At 47.0% G+C, this 18,689-nt stretch overlaps 1 long non-coding RNA gene across 1 annotated transcript; it reads right to left on the bottom strand.

The window, feature by feature from the left end:
* Window positions 1-6,708: 6,708 nt before the first annotated feature.
* LOC129736523 (uncharacterized) lies at window positions 6,709-18,060 on the bottom strand. Its single transcript, XR_008733257.1, has 2 exons — window positions 13,269-18,060; window positions 6,709-11,900 (listed from the first exon to the last, which is right to left on the bottom strand). It is a non-coding gene; the product is annotated as an uncharacterized LOC129736523 (long non-coding RNA).
* Between the last annotated feature and the right edge of the window lie 629 nt (window positions 18,061-18,689).

Genomic DNA, 18,689 nt, shown 5'->3' with positions numbered 1-18,689 from the left:
TGGATATTGTGCAGTCAGCTGTTGATCTCCAAGAAAGAGGGGGATCAGGATTTTTGAGAAGATTTGCACCCCCCAGAACAGTTTCTGTGGGCAGCCCATAAGGAAAAATGAGCCAGATGCCTGCCTTGGGACACCGTTTAGGATGCCACATGGACCAGGGGAAACTCTTAAGCAAGCAATTATTCAGCTCTGGACGCTGTCCTTTCAAACTCAGAAAGTCTATCCTAACCATAGCTGCAAATAGGACATCTCAGACAGAGGGAGGAAAGTAGGAATAAAGGCAGGAAAAATCACATCTATCGAAATACTTAATTTAACTTTATGCTTTCTCTGCTTTTCTGTACCAATTTTGGACAAAAGAATATAATTTAAAACAACTAATGAAATATTTTAGATTTAGGAAGGAGCAGTGTTGATCCAGATAAACACAGATGTAATAGCACCTGCTTGAATAATCTAATTTTTGCCTAATTGTAATTTACCCAATTTTCTGGCAAACTTCTTTTCACAGAGTAAGAGCGCAGCCACTCCACGGTGCACTTGCCTGGCACTCATCCCATTCGGTATTAGAATGGACACGGAATGTAGGTGCTTCCCATGGATTTATGGCTATCTTTGTCCCTAGATTGATATTAAATGATAAACAGTTTGTGGATAAGAGCTTTATCCCCAGCAAATCCACCTCCTCCTGCTGCTGCTTTTTCACACTAAGAGGTCAAGGGTTTAGAAACTGATTTCAGACTCCCAAGCTGTTACCGCCAAAGTGCTGATATAGCAGAAGGAAGGGCCATGGTCACAAAAAGTACCTTTGTTTGCAAGAATTTAAAATCACTTCTCGTATTCCACCAGTACTGTATTTCCTTCTCCAGGTTTTACCTTGGATTGAGCTACATCCTTCTGGCCTTAGGATCATCCATATATTTTTCTCCTCAGTGTTTTTCTGCATTTGGACACACTGGTTCCCATGAAAGCCAGCAGCACCAGTCTCTGGAGCCTCGCTCTGGAAGCCTGCATCACTTTAGCCAGAGTGGTCCTGATGAGCTCCCATTGCTCTGAAATGCTGGTCTGCACGCTCAAACGCAGTGGCAGCCCCAGACCCCCCAGCTGTGCACACAGCCATGCTGCTGTGCCCCACACCGGCACACTATAGACCAGGTAAGCATAAAACAAGGCTCCAGCAAAATGACTCTGGACACGAGGGACAAGATGAGGCAGATTCCCCTGGGGAAAGTGAAAAGCTGGACCTGGGCTCTCCTTGCAGCACAGCACTCTGGGGCAGATTCAGCCTGCTCCAGATGTGGCCAGTGGCTGAGCTGCCCCTGCTTGGCTCCACAATGGGCAAATGCCACGAACTTACATTTATAACGTACAATTTCATCTGATGGAGTTGGATACCTCATTTAAGACGAGATGAAATATTGAGGGCTAGACTACTTTGGGATAGGAGAGGGGCCTGGTGGCTCCAGCAAGAGGCATCCCAAAATGAGAAAGTACCTACAAACACTGGCAATACTCTTGCAAGACTCTGAGGAAAGAGTTTGGGAGAGCCAAGTAACTCTCATTACAAGGGGCTGCAAAGGGGAGAAGGGTTTGATTAGAGAGGGAGCAGAAAAGCTGACAAAGACAAAAGAAAAGTGAGGGGTCCCGTGTACCAGGAGTTTAGGAAAAGATGGACTAGGGAATATTTGGACTGCATTATTACCTGTGTGCTATTGAAAACAGAGCTGAGATGCTACCAGGGTATACTCAGCACCAGGCGTGAATGGGGCTAAGGGGCTCTGCAGCACCACCACATCTGACGCCCTGATGACCTGCATCCAGAAGGGAGCCCAGACCATGGGCTGGGGAGGCACTGAGTCTCCTCTCAAGGCTGCTCCACCTTGCAGACATAAACGAGATCCCCCGGACTGGTGAGAGGGGGAGCGTGCCCTTCCCACCAAGGAAGGCAGCTCAGCAGAGCAGGTGGTCTTGGTTCCCAAGGGGACATGGAGTCAAGATCCTTCCTGCGCTCATCTTCCGGCTCAGCGGGTACCGGGTTCTTTCCCACACAGTGAACAGGAGCCATCAAAACTACCCCCCAGCACCCTGTGTTTCTTCTCCAGGATTTTACCTGGGAGTGGGTTAGGTGAGCTCTGGGTGAGGCAGGCACTAAATTGTTCAGCACAAACAAACAGCTTTTTCTGGGCACGGCCTTCTTTTTAAAGGCAGGGGAAGGCAGTAGATTTCAGCTAAGTGGGAGAGGAAAGTGGGAATTTCTGGGTTCGCAACGCGAACTCAGCTTCCTGAATTCTGTTAACTCCCTGTTCAGACACCTAACTCTTTACTTGAGCCAAAGAAATGATGAATACAGTGACACAGCTGTATTTGCAATCTAGAAACAGTTCGCATGTATGTTGTGGCAGGAGGGAGGGTGTCATGCAGGGACTTCAGGATTTACTGTGTTTGGCATACGTGTTAAAATTTCCCTTCATTCCTGTGGTTTGGCATAAGGTGAATTACACGGAATGGAAGCGTCTAATTTTTTGCTGATGTGGAAGTTCTCAGCTCTGCATCCCACCCTCCACTGGGGCCAGTTCAAGCCAGGACTGCCGGCGAGCACACACGCTCGAACGCATCTGCTGCTCTCGGCGTACCTGCTGGGCCCGGAGTAGATTTGCACAGGGGGACTAGAAGTAAGTGGCAGCAGCTGGAAAGAGCCGAGCAAAAGAGGAGGGAGAACTGACGGGAGAATGAATGTGACACACACCGTGGGTGCCAAAGCACCTTGCTGCAGCCCGGACCTGAAGGTGATCAGTGAGCAGGGGACTGATGCAGATGGCTTTCCTCTGACATGCTCAAAGGCAGGATCAAACAATGCCACCACGTTCCACTCTGCTCCCTCTCTCCTGAATTCAGCCTGTGGTACCCTCGCAGGGAAGGCTGTGCTGCCCTCTGAAAGCCCCTTTCCCCCGGGGAAGCTGGCAGGAGCCCCTCAGCTCGCCGCTGTCTCCAGCCCACCGGCCCTTTCGGTTTGCTGAGCCTCCCACTGCTTCCTGCACGTGTGGCATCTTCCTCTGCCAGGCTAGCGTCTGGCCTCTTCTCCCTGTTTAAATACAGGCAAGATGTTTTTCTGGTTGTTGTTTTGTAACAGTTTGCTAAGATTTCTCCTGTCCTTCCACCCTCCCCACTTCTTAGCACAGATCTGGTTTTAATGCCGCTGTATTCAAGGGAAGAAGGTGCCCAAGCCGCAGTGGCACTGTTTGGTGCACCTCCTGACCCCTGATCACCTAACCTGTTCTTTGCTGGGGAGCAGGCCTGCCAAGAAACGCACCGAGTCTGCAGAGCTCTCTGCTGGAGTCTGCAGGCAGCCTGAGAAAAGTTTGGAGAGAAGGACCTGGCTTGTCCAAAGAGCATCTGTCACGTTTGCCAGGTTCCAGGAACACAGCAACCGCGCCCCATGCACTCTCTGGTGGGTGGTATATTCCCTTCAGTTTCTACAGTATTTCCAGTTCCCAATTCTGCAGAATTTCCTCCAAGTCTGCTGTATCACCCAGATGATGCTGCAAATCACTCTGACGCTGCTTTAACATCACTAGTCCTTTGCACCAGAGTGATTCAGAAAGCAGAGGGTCTTGCTGGTAAATTTAACCGAGGTTTGGCACAGAAAACACAAGGGCCTTAATTCTAGATTTTCAAGTGACACTATAGACTTCACATAGGGTTAAAGGAGATGGATGTATTCCAACACCTTTAATTCTTTCTGTTGCACCCCCTCATTTGCAGTCTTTCAGAAAATCTGTGCCCAGAACAACAAATACGGCCAAGTCCTGCTGTGGCTGAACCCATTCATACCAAAACCAGCTGCATTAATTTCTAACCAAGACTCATGCAACAAAGCGGGTTCTCCCCAAAACAAGGACAGACAGAATTCCTTGAGCCTTTCTAACACCACAGGAACAGCCTGGTGCTGCTCCCCCAGCCTGTGACCCTCTGTGGCTTTTCTTCTCAGAGGAAGATGGGGCCACTGTCTTCTCAGATGCTGGGGAGCACAGGCTTACGCAACGTGCATAAGAGGAAAAGCCGAAGGATGATCCTTCTGCATTGCGTGTGTCAGGCAGTACCAGATCCTACACTCACTAGCTGACAAGCCCTTCACTAGTGTCAGCTGGCTGTTGGGTCACTCTTTAGGAATGGGATATCCCCAGCCAGCAACCGCCCAACGTGCGTGCTAAGGCAGCTCAGGGCTGCCCAGCTCATCCAGCACCCCTTCAGCCCCAGGACAACGCTGCTGCGTTCTCCATGTCGACAGGCAAGCAGAGTCCGCGGTCTCAAGCCCTGCTCACAAACCCCAGGGCCGACGAACTCCAGCGGCGGTGGTTTTAAATGAGCACTCAGATCTGAGGTCTACGCAGCAGCAAGAGGAAAGCTGCACGCTGTCCTGGTGCTGGGTCAAGACAGCCATCTGCAGCCGGCAGAAATTCCTCGGTTCCTTGACAAGCCACAAAACTTCAGGTTAGGCATGAGAAAAGGATGAGGGTGGATCCCAGGGCTGGAAAGGGACACTTCAGGAACTCTTACACCACCCTTGCCTATCGCTATGTGCCTTACAGGTGCTCAACCACCGGCGTAGTTCTTTGAAGCTCCCTGCTGCTCAGGTCTGTTTCTAACCTGCCCTCACTGCCAGTGTTCTGCGTTTAGCTCCAAGGTTTCCCCTTTCTCATGGCAAATCCGTCAACAAGAAAAGCCTGGAGACATCTGTAGGACAAGGGCTTGAAACTGAACTCAGCCCCAGTTCACCAAAGTACTTCCAGTGCTTGCGTTGAAGTGGGGCCATAAATCCCAGTACAGTAAACTGCTTCTGGATAGATCCTTGTCCAGCGCAGCACCGCGCTGTGCCAGTTTAATACGAACACTGATAGCCACGTGGGTTCTGCCTGCTTCCACGGCATTTCGAGCTTCAAAGATTAGAGGGGGGAAGTGGGGAACCTAAATGAGTAATCATGCCTGAGCCTAAGCTAAAACAAAAAATCCAAGTCTCTGTTTTGTTGCTTCCTTAATAACGTAATTGTAGCCAGATGTATGTTGCCTATTTCTTCAAAGTAAACTGAATTTTAGAGGAAAAAACCCCTCATTTCACAATTTGCTGATGCAGTACATCAAGCTTATGCCAGAGGAGAGTTGGCTGACATGCAGATTTTCCAGTTCATGCATCTTATGGGTAAATTATCTTTTATTTATGCTTCTATGCTTAGTTCAATACAAGAAACTTTTCTGCTGGGTCACTGAAAAACTTTATACCATGTCTGAACAATGATTTTCTGTACACACAGTGCATGCTGCCTTTCAAGTACTGCATCACACATGTCTGGATACAGCTCGGTACAACGGTACCAGCCACAAGGCTGTGTCCCAGGCGGGTCCTCAACCTGGGAACCTCAGTGGTCCTGGCTGGGGCGGGCAGTTAGCAGGAACGTGGCTCAGGAGAGGCAAGTGAACTACAAAAGGGGCAAAGGCCTTTCCTGACACGACACGGCTGCAAAAACATGCACCTGAGCGGAGCAGAGCAGGGAGCGGACTGAAGCTGGCCTAGTCCTGAGCTGCAGCGGAGCTATAATCCCAGCTGCCCGGTGGCAGGTGACAAGTGAGGCAGAGCCTGGGGTATTTTGTGTGCTTGTCAGTCATGTGCCATCGCCACAAGAGCAGATGGGGCAGGCACGGCACACAGGGACCTGCCTGTGCGGCAAGTAAATACACAGAGCTCATTCAAGGCGCTTTCCCTGAATACGCTCGTTGGTTCACCCTCAACCCGGTCCCGTGTGTGGACAGTCAGCAAATTTGGCCTCAGGCCCAGCCTTGAGGCTGCTCTTAAAATTCAGCGTGGATGCAGTGACAGTGTCAGCGTTAGCATCGCATGTCTCAGGAACCTGGCTTCCCCCCCACGCGCTGAGCCGGGCTGCTGCCTGCGCGCCCTGCTCCCATACGCGGGGCCATCAGACCAAACATTTTTCCAAGGTAACTGCTGTTTGCTCCTCAGAGGGTTCAATTGCAGGGCAGAAGGAACCCAAGCCTTCCTGACAAAGCAAGCCGCATGGAAGCAACGTGTTAGCTTACCCCAAACTGTGAATCACTCCTGAAAAGGCAGACCTCTTCCGGATATGTTGTTATACATATAGTGAATCTGCATAAACATGCCACATGTCTAAGCACATGGGCTTAGCCATATGCACCCATGAATACGCACACACTTCCTTCCGTGTGCACGCATGTGCGTACGTGTCCCTCTGCCAGCACCAGATTTCTGGCAGGCAGCTCCTTCTGCCCTTGCCCCACAAACAGCAGGCACTAATTCTCCCATCTGCAGACTTCACCCTTTCCCTTGCCTTGCGTTCTTGCCTGCCAGCAAACATGCCCTCTCTTCACCTAGTCAGTCTTGCAGCCTCCCCACCACTTCCTAAACGGGTGCTTTTTAATCAAGCAGATTCTCTGCCGAAGCCTGGCGCCAGCAGGGGAAGAAGACCTGGAAGGACCAAACGTTGCATTGACTAGACAGCACGACGTGCCAAAGCCCGTCCACGTCCCGCCTCCAAGTGACACCCCAGTGGCACCACTGGGCACACCTGAAGGCCCCACAACCACGCACCCCCAGCACACACCATGCGCCTCGGCTTGCGGACTGCGCTGCATGCTGATGATACGAACACAAATGCAAGAGATCACAAAACAAGGGTGTCAAATGTGCTGATTTCTATTTTTCTTTTGTTTTCTAAGTTTGTCTATTTATAGGTTATTGTAATTCCGTGTAGGATAGCAATGCTTTGGCTCTAAGCCAAAGTCAGTGGTATTTTGAGGCAACTGACTGCAAGGTTAAAAATTGGGTTAATATGTTTTCAAAACCAGCTTTAATATTAGGTTGTCATCTGCTTTCCCTATTAGATGAGTCTTTTACACCTTTAGTTCTGCTAGTTAGCTGCATGCTATTCATGCGATTTCACATTATTTGCAGCCCTGACTTTGTCCCAGCACTTCTGTCTTAGGTGTTTCAAAAGACAGCATCAAATCTAGCCTCATCCACTGCAAATTAAGCCTTCACAGAGGACCGGCTTAGGTCTGATTAAAGTAGAAAAGCAATTACTTCTTCCTGACTCTTCACATAACTTTTTTAAACCCACACAAATGTTAAATTCAGTCTGGGGTGGAGGTGGTGCGGGTGTTTGTTCTGAATGGCTGTTCACTTTTTACCACTTTCTAACAAGAATGACAAATTTGAGTCCAAGTCCTGTAACATTTTCTTTAACAGCACTGCTGAACTCACAAAGCTTGAAAGACTATCCCGACGTCTGCCTGTCCAAACCACCCCTGTATAAATATAGCAGGTATGATTAGCGTGCCTCTTTCTAGCACCTCCTCCCTACGAGAAACAATCGGACAAAAGTGAGAGGCAAAGGGAGGTAAGAGGAAAACAGAGAGCGTAGATGAGGATAACTCTGCAATTTCAAGTAAGAGCATTCTTACAACAAAAACAGTACCCAAGCCGGCCCGCATGTCTCTCCCACATGTTTTACCCCCTCCCAAATCTTCTTAGGTTGTGTCATTTTAAAAACCTGCAAGCATGGGACATCAAAGAGAGGCGAGGCATAGGAGGAAAGCAAGCACAGAGGCACTGTAAAGAATTAATACACAAAGACCTGTGGGATTAGTGGCTGGAGAATTAGGTCTGCACACAGTCACAGAGGAGACAGTGCAGACATGGCATGCAAAAAGATTTGCCTTGAATATCAGAGTTCCCTGGTCAAGGGTTTTGCCAGCTCTACCTTGCAGAACAGGAAGGCAAAGGCAGCAAAAGCAGATCTACACTGGAACAACGGCCGAGTTACTGCCCCTACACCAGATCCCTTTCTCTCAGTCAGGGCTGCCACAAAGGCTGGTTTGGTTTTGTTGGGGCAGTTTGTTCTGTTTTTGGAAGGATATACTTTGTCCTTGAGATATTTTTTTTTTTTTTTTTTTTTTTGGACAACCAACATTTGGGGCGATGCCATAGATTCCATCAATGCAGGAGCCTGCTGCGCCTTTTCTTTCTAGACTGAGCCCCCAGCCTGCGAGACCAGCATGGTGTCTCTTGATCCTTCCAAATGAAATTAGGAAAATGGGCCGGCTGACTTGCATCTGCCTTACACTGCACGAAACGGCATTGCAGAGAGGGAGCATTTGCTAGGAAAAGTAATAAATGTAATTTCCTCCACAAATTAGCTGTGCCACACTGGCTCCAAAAAGAGCTGAAGGGAGAACAAGAAAAGAGCCACTGTCTGTTACAAATACCAGCCCCTGACTTATCAAAGGAAGCGGGATATCGGGTCACACTTCAAAACCTAATGACAGCAGTTCAGGGGATTTGCTTAGACCCGCTTCCTCAGCTCAATTTTTACGGGGCAATGGGTACCTTAGAGCGAGCAAGGAGCCCTCTGTTCCTTTGAGGGGAAGGTGACTGGAGGGTACACCAAGGGGATGGAGGGGAGGGCAAAGCAGGGCATCGGGTTGTAGCCCTGGCTCTGTCAGTGCCTAAAGTGACCTTGTGTAGAAGCAGGAAGAATTTCAGGTCGGCAGAATGTAATTACTCTGGTTGGAAAGTCGCCAAGATTCTGGCATTAACATCCCTACCGCCTCTAAAAAATGCCACAGGGCCAGAACTATAGATTTCTCCATCACTGGAAAAACAGCGCTGGAGAGGTAGAGGAGCCTGTAAGCTTTGTGAGCAGCCTGAATTGTTACAGTGGGGGTTGCAAAAGCAGTTCAAATTTCCAGATCTCTCTCAATTTAAAAAACATGCCTAAATTAAAGGAAAATGGTGGCTATTTCTCCCCTTTCCTCTCTTTTAGGAAAGGAAAAATAAATTCCCACAGAAATGTGGCAAATACATCCTGGTGCAATAGCACACACAGATTATTTGTGTTTGCACCAGATTATTTTTTCCCTCCCCTCTCTTCCCCCACCCTCATTGGTTTTTGCAAATCAATCTCGTTCAGGACAAAGTCTACAGCAGACAGACCACCACTCGATTCTAGTGCTATCCTGATGCCAGATGAGGACTCGGGAGCTCCAGTGCCCCCAACAAAGCAAAGGTGAAGCTCCTCTATCTAAATACCTCCTACTTTGCTGCGGTTCAGGGGAAGCCAACCTGAGCACCCTACACATGGCCAAAGCTTTAACAAGACCCTCTGTAGCACAGAGGCAGTAATGCTAACGCAGGGTATTGGGATTTGCTGAGTTTCATTGCAAGCAGAAACATTTTGTACAGCCAGGTGTAGAGGTTTCCTATACAGGCCTTCAAAATCCAGGGACCCGATCTGGCGCCAGAAGAGAGAAGGAACATGCTAGCACAACAGCTGTATGGGATTATATTAATAATTCTCAAAAAAAGTACAGAAACACCTTCTAGCATGCGATCACTTGCGTTTCAGGATTAGTCTTGAAAAGGCAGAAACTAATTCTTCCCTTTCCTGGCACTCTCCCCTTGACCCACAGGGGATAAATCAGCCTGTAATCTGCAGAGGAAAATTTGCACACAATAAAGATTCTTTTCAGATACAGCATTTGGCAGGGGCTCGTTAGGGGGAAAAAATGGCACCGCTTTAGTCAAGGAATGGCATTAACTTTTCTTCTTGCACAAGGCCGAGGGTATCAGTTACACAGAAAGGGGCATGCAGTTATGGGGCTGGGGCCCCCCCAGGCAAGCCCGGGGGACTCCGAGACCCATGTGGCATCACCGCGTGTTGCACATACAGTCACAGCTCATGTCAAAGTTGTGGCTGTGCAGTATGGCTCCACATTTAGATCACAGCTGCGTCTTCCTCACATGATCATTGGTACAGAAAAGCTTGATAAAGCAAGATGAACAGTCATTGTCACCATCCCTCACATCTTTCTTTTCACCTTTTCTTTTTTTTTTTTAAACCCAAACCCTGAAAACAGATCATGATGAAACACTTTTATTTTCAAAGTTAGCTTCTGTCCTTCTCTACTATAAAGGGAAGTGTAACAAATGCTGGAGACCCAAAAAAGCAGCAAAAGAACCTAATTTTTGAAGTATCAAGACTTCTTGGTCTCATGGCATCAGAGGCCTGCTCTCTGAGTAGCAAGACTGTGTGAAAGCCCTTGACACCTTCTGTCTCAGCACCTTGCCTTTCACGACTGAACTGCAACATCTAAACACGTGCAGGAACACCACAGGAACACCATGTTCTTTCATTGCTTTCCTGCAGTTTTTGCTCTTATTCCTATTTTACGAAAGCTGACAAGAGATGCATAGTCTACCTCTCTAAGAAGGCTGTCTTTTTAACCCAGGGGGAAAAAAAAAATTATCTGTAAGGTATGCCCACAGTGATGATGACGTTCTTTGTGCCCAAAGAGTCAAAAAGGTCAGCGGGGAAGGGGCTGTGTGATACCCTGTCATTGTAAAAGAATTGTGCATAGATGTTTGGTGAAAGTGCATTTGCTGTTTTTTATAACAAGGGAAACCAGGAGCAGACTGACAGAGGAACTGGCATGACTGCAGGTGAAGCACTCAGTGCTAGTTCCTGTACATGCACAAAGCTGTTCAGTTCCAGCACGCCCAGTCCTCAGAGCAGAAACCCCTCTCCCCTCTATTTTGACATACTACAACTGCATTTCACCTGTAGTGCCAGACTGAAGCCCAAACTATTCCATGTGCCAGAGAGAATTAGTCCTACTAGACAGATTAAAAAAAGACAAAAAAAGGCAGTCATGAGATGTCTCAGAATAGACAAGATGATGCCCTGATGTAATACAGGAAAACACCCCAAGAAAAGGATAAGCACAAGCTAAACTGAAAAGAAAAGCAGAAAAAAATGACCACAAGCTCGTGTTTTGGGCAGGCAAGGAAAGCTCAGCTGCTGTGTTGGTGCAGTACAGACACATGTTATTTCAACCCTAACACACTGAATGATGAACCAAAGCAGCCCATGGAAGCGCTGCCTTCCTCAGAAGCACTGTGTGGTCCAGGCCCTGCTGAGACTGTACGACAGGAACTGTCTGATAACGCTCAAGCAAAATATCTCCACCTTGAACTCCCAAGCCTGGGCTTAGGGCAGTCAGACAATCACTGCAGGTGCTGCTTTTATAAATAACAATTTTCAAAGACTTAAGCACATCTTGATCAAGGTGCAAACATGCCATACATCTAAGGGACCAGAAGCATTCATCTATGAAACACTGAATAGGTGAGTTGCCCCTAGATCGCAGCCTTTAAAGTACTTCCCAGTTCCTGAGGAATGAAGATGTGAAGCAAGAGCAGCAAGAAACCACCAGGGACTTACTAGGTGCTCACAGTGAGGTCACTGGGCTGCAATAAGATAGTCCCACTGGAACATTAGGGAAAAGTATTTTCTTTTGTAGAACAGAAACAGTCCAAGTTCCTGGCCTGCCCATGCGTGATTGGGGGTCTCACATTTCTGGATGATCTGGATTAGTGTAATTTTAATCTGTCACAGCGCTCACTCCATCACCAGCTCTGGCAGAAATCCAGGCAGAGGACAGAAAACCTCCAACACACTTTCTTTGGGAGCCTTCCCCTTCCCATCCCCTTCATAGACACGGTGACAGAGCTTTTCCTGACTCAGAAATAAGCCCGTCTTATATTCCCATTTTCTATACGAGTCTGAAACAGCCACACAGCCATCTGCTGCGGGTACCATTCTTCCTATTTTATCTTATCATCACATGACTCAAAGGCCACACATTAGGCAAGTATCAGAACCAGGAAGATGCACTGAGTTGTTTACACCTTCAAAGAACAAAAGCATTAAGCAAACAACAACTTACCGTGGGCTATTTTATTGGGTTCTGGTTTGCATCAGTTTTAAGAAAAAGGTATTGACTGCATGAAGAGTCCTTCAACCTGTATTATACTAAAAACAGAAGGGGAGGGAAAAATCCATCAATACTCAGTTAAGAACAGACTCCCAACCTTTCCTTTGGTCAGCCCGGTAACAGAGCAGGAAACAAAGCCCTGCTGGACAGAAACTAGAATTGTGGCGTTTCTCGTATGTGCCGGCAGATTAAACTGTGATAGTTAGGAAGCAATCCCCCTCCCGCAACCATCCACCATGTCTCCAAGTGGGGAGCAGCATCCCCATTGCAGGATCAGCTGTTAAAGAGGCACAGCAGCTCCTCTACCACCATCATGTATCAAAGTTAACTTCATGGTGTGTTTTTCGGTATGTCTTGTAAAGTATCAAGAGGCAAGATGCTCCTTACCACCAAATCCTCTCTCCAGAGCTGTTCAGGCTGGCTCAAGAAGAGATTAAAAGTTGTTCTCTAAGAGTTTAAGCACTGATTTCTCTCATCTACTCAGGTCCTCCCTGACCAACACCACTGCAAGGGAACAGCTTTGGGGAGGGACAGAAGAGCTGAGGATCCTAATCAGTTCAGCTATCTCAGCTTCATCTGCTGGCTGTATACTAGTTGCATCACCCCTACCCCGCAACTCTTAACACTCATCTAGAGCTTCCGAGGCCAGAGAGGCTTGTGAATGTCCTGCCTCACCACAGCCTGTCCAGGACTCGGCATGTACAGAGCGGATGCTTTGTGGGGGATGCAAAAACTTTCCATTTTTTGGAAAACCATTTGTGGTTGCTTCCTAGCCCTTACTAAAGAGAAAGATTAGCCTCTACAAGTATCCAGTCCTATCTCATAATCACCCACCGCATCACACACAAAACACACTCAGATTCACTCTAAAGCTGGTGCTGCTATGAAAGAGTCCTTTTAAAGATAAATTAAAAATGTGCCATCTGTAAATAAAGCAACCTGCACCTCTGAATCCAGACATCTTCACTAGGAAGAAAGGGCCTCAAGCCGAAGGCAATAAAATACCTCAGTAGGACTGCTGGAGTTTAAATTCCCTCTTTGAAGTACCACACAGTACTGTTTTTATGTGTGCTAATGAATAGCTCAGCATTCTCAGACTAGTTAAGCACTACAAGGAATTAAGAGATGCCATGTGCCAGCCACTATTTTCTGTGAAGTCACTGGCAATGCTTCTGCTGTAGTTTGACTCTCTGAAGCCTTAGAACTGGCGTTGCTGAGGGTTTCCATAGAAGGAGGAAAAGGAGAAAGTGGGAGCAGGTGTACTGGGTAAAGAATAAACCCCCTACAATTTATTTCTGAAAAGTGCTGAGCACCAGTTTCAGCAGCAGCAAACCCAAGTGCTCAGCAGCACTCTGGGTAAGCACATGCAAACACGGATCAGACACAGACACACAGAAATGAGTTACCTGTTCTCTAATCCCTTTTTCTCCTTTTGGTTACGGTCATTTCCAAGGCACGAAGGTCAGAGAAACATTTAGATGTACTGTAACCAATAACAAAACAACTGCTTTTGAACATAACCCCCTGCACCGCTCTGCTGTCTAATAAAAAGACTGCACAGGACATCGTTCACAGGAGCTGCACAGTACTACCAGGTGGACCAAAGCCAGGATAACAGCAGAGAGAAAATATCCGTGATAAGCTATTAACAGCAGCTCAGTGGCTTCTAAGCTTAGCTTCACTTTTGCCAGCAGGAAAGGTTCTGGATACTGCTTCATTGAACATGCTGCCTTAAGCAATGCAGCCTCATTCATTGGAGCATCTGTTTTACCTGCTAAAGAGCAGCATTTTTGCTCTTGTATGGGCTTGAAGCAACATTACACTGCAGAGCAGCCTTGAGAACACTTTCAAGGTAACTTACAAAGAGAGATGCTCTTAAAAACATTAAAGCTCCTCTGCTTTTGTTTTTGTACTCTAGGGGCACTTCTATTTGTCCCCTAAATAAACACTCTCCATTCCCTAATTTAAAAGGTTGGTGCAGAAGCTCCAGTACATCTTGTGAAGTATTGTAACTAGCGTGACAGCTGCAACCCACACATGGTCCCTGGGAATTCAATGGCAGGAGCAGGCTCAACCTCCCTCAGGAGGCACCAAGCTCAGCAGCATCACCCTCAGCCAGCAGTCAAGTAACTCAGCTCTACCAGCTAACAAATGTAACTGCCTTTTGGGAAGATTAACGGGGTGGGGGGAGACGGACACCGTCCAGACTCCAGCTCTTCTCCTGGAAAGCCTCCCTTTCCCCCCGACCCCTAACCCAGCTAAAGAAGCTGCATCTGAGAACCAGGGGCACCTCACCCCAGTCCCTGCTGCCTGACAAAGAGCTCTGCCCTTTACCAGCACCCTGCACTGCCACCATCTTCCAAGTGACCCGTGCAGACTCAAAGAAGCCATCCTGCCCCAGTGTGCCCCGATTTCCCGTGGCAGGAAACCCTGCAGCAATGCTGCACCTTGAAGTCCGCTGACTGCCCTGGAATCAGTTAACACCAGGCAGGTCTCTGGGTACCAGCAAAGCAAGAAGTAGTATTAACAGACAGTGCTCTTTGGGAGAAACGTAAAAAAAAAACCAAAACACCCCCACCACACACACTTGTTTTTACTTACACTGAGCAGTTCCAAGAAGTCTGTTTTTCACCCAGTATGCTGCTGTCAGGATACACACACTCTCGCAATCAACTCCCATTTGTCATGATTATTGTTTCCATCCAGAGAGATCCTGCCTTAGGAATACACATTATCTTTACATATCCAAACTCTCAGCAGCCTGAGATACAGTAAACTAAAGAGCTCACCATCACCAAGAGATGACAGTCCTTCTCTCTTTTCCCACCTCTTCCCTCCCTACACGTTCCTTGTTGGGTCTTATTGCCCGCTGGTGTTATCCACAAGCCAAAAGAAATGAACACCAGGTCAGATGCACATGAAATCTCTGCCTCAGGCTTTTCTCCCTCCCTGTAAGGCTTCTGGGCAAGACTCAAATCAGGGGTCACCTGTTCAGCAGAACGGCTAAAAGCTCCCATCTCTCTTTAAAAACATTGGTCTCTAGCACAGGAAATCGTTCAGCCATTCCCTCCCCAGAAAATAAGCAGAAAGTATTAATAAAGTATCTCACCTACAAGGATAGCCTGTAATGTAGTGGCATTAAACTGGGACAGTCACAGGTAGTCTCCAAAAAATACAAAGACCTGGGTTTTCTTCCCCTGCAGTACTACAGTGACTAATTCTCACACACAGTTGCAGAAGTCAATTAGAGAAGGCGGCTGTTGCATGATTTAGCACTTGGACTTGCATGTGTCTAGGAAATCCCAGTTTAGAGGAAGTTCTTCCTCTGGCCACAGCCTCCCAATTTTTCTTGCACATGGATTCTCTAGTACCTCAAACTCGGAGCATAAACCATGGGTGTTGTCTATGGAGCCACAAATAAGAGTCACTCCCCATCACCTGTTTTCAGGGAACTTGCAGGAAGCCAGCTACTTTACAATGTATGTGTCCAATAAAATTGCACCTGGCAAACAGATTCATAAATCGTAGAGGGAACACACTGATATGGGGGGCCGGGGAATAAAGGATATAACAAATGTGCAGGAGCTCAGACACCCAGGCGTCGTTTCCCTAGAAACCAGGACAGGAAAATCCTGTAACCAACATCAGTATCTGCAGCAGAGCATCACGATTTAATAGCAAAGCCTTGTGCTTGAGAGTGTAAGCTCAATAAATAGAAATCCTCCCTTTCCTTCATGTTATACAGCTGCAACACAGTGACAGGGGTAGAGTGTCTTACAAGATTGCCTTGTAAGATTCAGACACTAAAATTGCAAGTGCATGGCTGTGTATGATACAGATGAGATTGTGATAAACAACATTCCAGAGAACTGGCAGGGGGCTGCTGCATTATCAGCACCCACGGTAGAAAGAAAGGATCCTCAAGGAAGTCACCTGCAGTTACTATTCCGTGGAATCAAGTCCAGATTTCAAAAAACTCCATCTAGATTTCGAACAAGGAGAGGGATTCCAAACTAAAAGGGGTCGATGGAAATCTGTCCACTGTGTCTACCAGCCCCGCTGGGGTAATAAATGGAGAACAGCCCAGCATTAGCACCTACTGCATATGTGTAAGGCTACTTTTTGAGAAAGTTCTTCAACCCAAATCCTTTACCAAAATTCACAGTGAATGGCACCAAGCTGACTTTTGGGTGTTACATGGCTCATTTCATATAGGGACAATTACTGATAAGAACAGTCTAGATGTATATAGATGTCAAACAGTAAACATCCATATTACAAGTCTTGTATAGCATAGGAAACCAGTGAGTTATGAGGTATGTAACTGCAGTAACACTGCTCTAGAGTATGTCAGAGAAGATTCTTCCTGCAAGGGCTCCGGAACAGTTTGGGTGTAGACTTGCATATGGCAACAGCGTGGTTGTCTCATTGTGCAAAGCAGGAGAAATGAGTTGAAGAACTCCAAAACACGTAGCACTGGAAAGTGGAATTTTTTCACACTAGGCATTGGACAGTGAAAAGGTGACGCTGGTCCCAAGGGGGTCAAAGATCCCCCTGCCTTGTGATAGAGCTGGGAAAAATTGTCTCAGAAAAAAAGAGAAGGGAAAATATTTCTGACCACACTGCTTAGAGGTCTTGATCACAAGATTGAATGTTCATTCCCAGCACTCCGGGCACAATCTCTGACTCTCCGGATAAAATCTTAATCTGTCAGTGGTGGAGAGTACCTGTATCTTCAGAAACCTTAACAGTAACTGGAAGAAATGGGTTCCTCCATTACTATTTCTTTAACTCAAGAGAAGGTGCCTGGTTGTCCGACAGTGCAATCTTTGAGCCAGTGGAAACAGAAAAAAACATGAAACCTGTTCACAAGCTGATTATTATGCAGATCAGCAATCGTTATCCTTTCTCTCATTACCTCAAATGCTTTCTACCATCTGTTGGTAACAAACCTGCATCTGGCAGATTACCAGAGAAGCCCTAATCAATGGGTAATTGGGGTAGAGGATTGTGTGGACAATCCCGGCAATGAAAGCACAGAAAAACTTAGAACAGAAGAAAGTTTGCCTGTCACAAGTGTGAGATCCTACACCCAGTGCTTCCCTACCATTCTGACAGAATTCCTTCTTCTTGGGAAGAGCATTGGGCGGGGTGGGGGGTGGGAAACAAATATTTTTCACAGGCAATGGGATGAAGTATACCAGCCTCTGTAACAATACCTCAAGCAAAAGGTTAAATTTCTAACAGATTATGCCAGTAAGTGCTGCCAGGGGAGGCACCAGGCACAGGCAGAGCAAGCACAAACACGCATGAGTTTGCATTTCCACGGTTGCCTCCTAGAACCATCTGTTAATAAGAGGTAGAACATGCTATGGACTCTTTCAAGTAATGAGTCCTCATCTAGTCTCTTAGTGCCTCTTGATAAGAAATGCTCCAAATATGTCCCCTGCAGGTTATCCTTCTCCAGCTTTGCATTCAAGATGTTATTCTGTTCCCCACAGTCCTTCCAAGTCTTGAATACAGCAGCTCAGCTACAACATTCACGTTACTGCTCTGGCTTCTGAACAAACCAAAGTTTTTTAAATCACACTTACTGGTGCTGAGGTCCCAACAGAGACACACTAACCAATTCCAACTGAATTTCAGAGTGAGGCAGAGTCTCAAAGTCACCAGATTCCGACAAGTTTGAGGGAAAGGGCAGCTGGGTGGAACAGAAAAACCCAGGCAGCACCTCCACTAAGGGAAAGCAAAGCAGAATCTGCTGCTCTGCATTCCTGTTGTCAGCTGCTGGTCAGCCAGCAAGTGCTTCGAGCTACTCTGCACACATGGAGCTGTCAAGTAACTACTAGTGCTGCTGTCCTTCTCTACCATGAGTACCTAGAAAGTAAGAGAGGAAAGTTTAAGTGGTAAAGACCTCTGTAAGAATCAGACTTTACTGATTCACCTTTCAAAGAATGAATCAAAGCAAAAACAGTACTGTACTGTGTTAAAGATGCAATTCGTGCTGCCTGCCCTTCTGCCACCCTGTATAGACCCAGAGGACAATTTCAAATGCCCCAGAGGGCATCTGACCCTCTCTAATCACATCATAACAATGCTCAAGATGTCAAGATACCAAGAGTTTAACAATGCCACAATAAATCAACAAGGCTAAATAATCTCCCCAAACTAGATGGGAAGATGGAAAAAGGCAGTGCTCACCTTCCCCCCCCCCCTTTTTTTTTTTCATGTGTCTTTGCAGGCCACTGCTGTTATACCTGCTTGCACTGGCTCCAGCAGCTGGGAAGGTACATACACAACATCTAATGCCCAGGCACCACCCTGGGAGTGTCGAATTCATTGGAGCATGGAAGGAACAAGGAATTCTTGTAGTAAGAAAGTGGCCCAAAGAAAAGAAGGAAGTAGAAAACCCTATAAATATCCAAATGCTGCCAATGCCCACGCATGCTGGGCTGGGATCCAAAGTAACTGTTTTGGGGCGATAAGAATCCTTATTAGGCATCTGAACATGGGAGAGGAGCACCAAAACCCAAGCTAAGATGTTAATGAGGCTGTGGCAGAAAAACAACATCCTCAAGTGATCTAAATATCCAGGCTGCTGACTAGAAGTGAGAATGTGAATCTTTACTAATCAAAAGGACTAAAAGGAGATGGAGGAATGCAACTGAAAGTTGGTTTTAGGAGCATGTTCCCACAAGATACAGATCTTATTTCCTTCCTGTTATTAAAGGGGTGACTGATACGTACTGGATTACACTAGGTCAGAGAGCAACACCCCCGTGTATTCAAATCCAGCAACTTTTTTTCTTTAATTCAGCATTTCAGGG

Source organism: Falco cherrug, chromosome 7 (assembly GCF_023634085.1).
Source record: "Falco cherrug isolate bFalChe1 chromosome 7, bFalChe1.pri, whole genome shotgun sequence".
Classification (NCBI taxonomy): domain Eukaryota; kingdom Metazoa; phylum Chordata; class Aves; order Falconiformes; family Falconidae; genus Falco; species Falco cherrug.
This window is presented reverse-complemented; position numbering and strand designations above follow the sequence as displayed.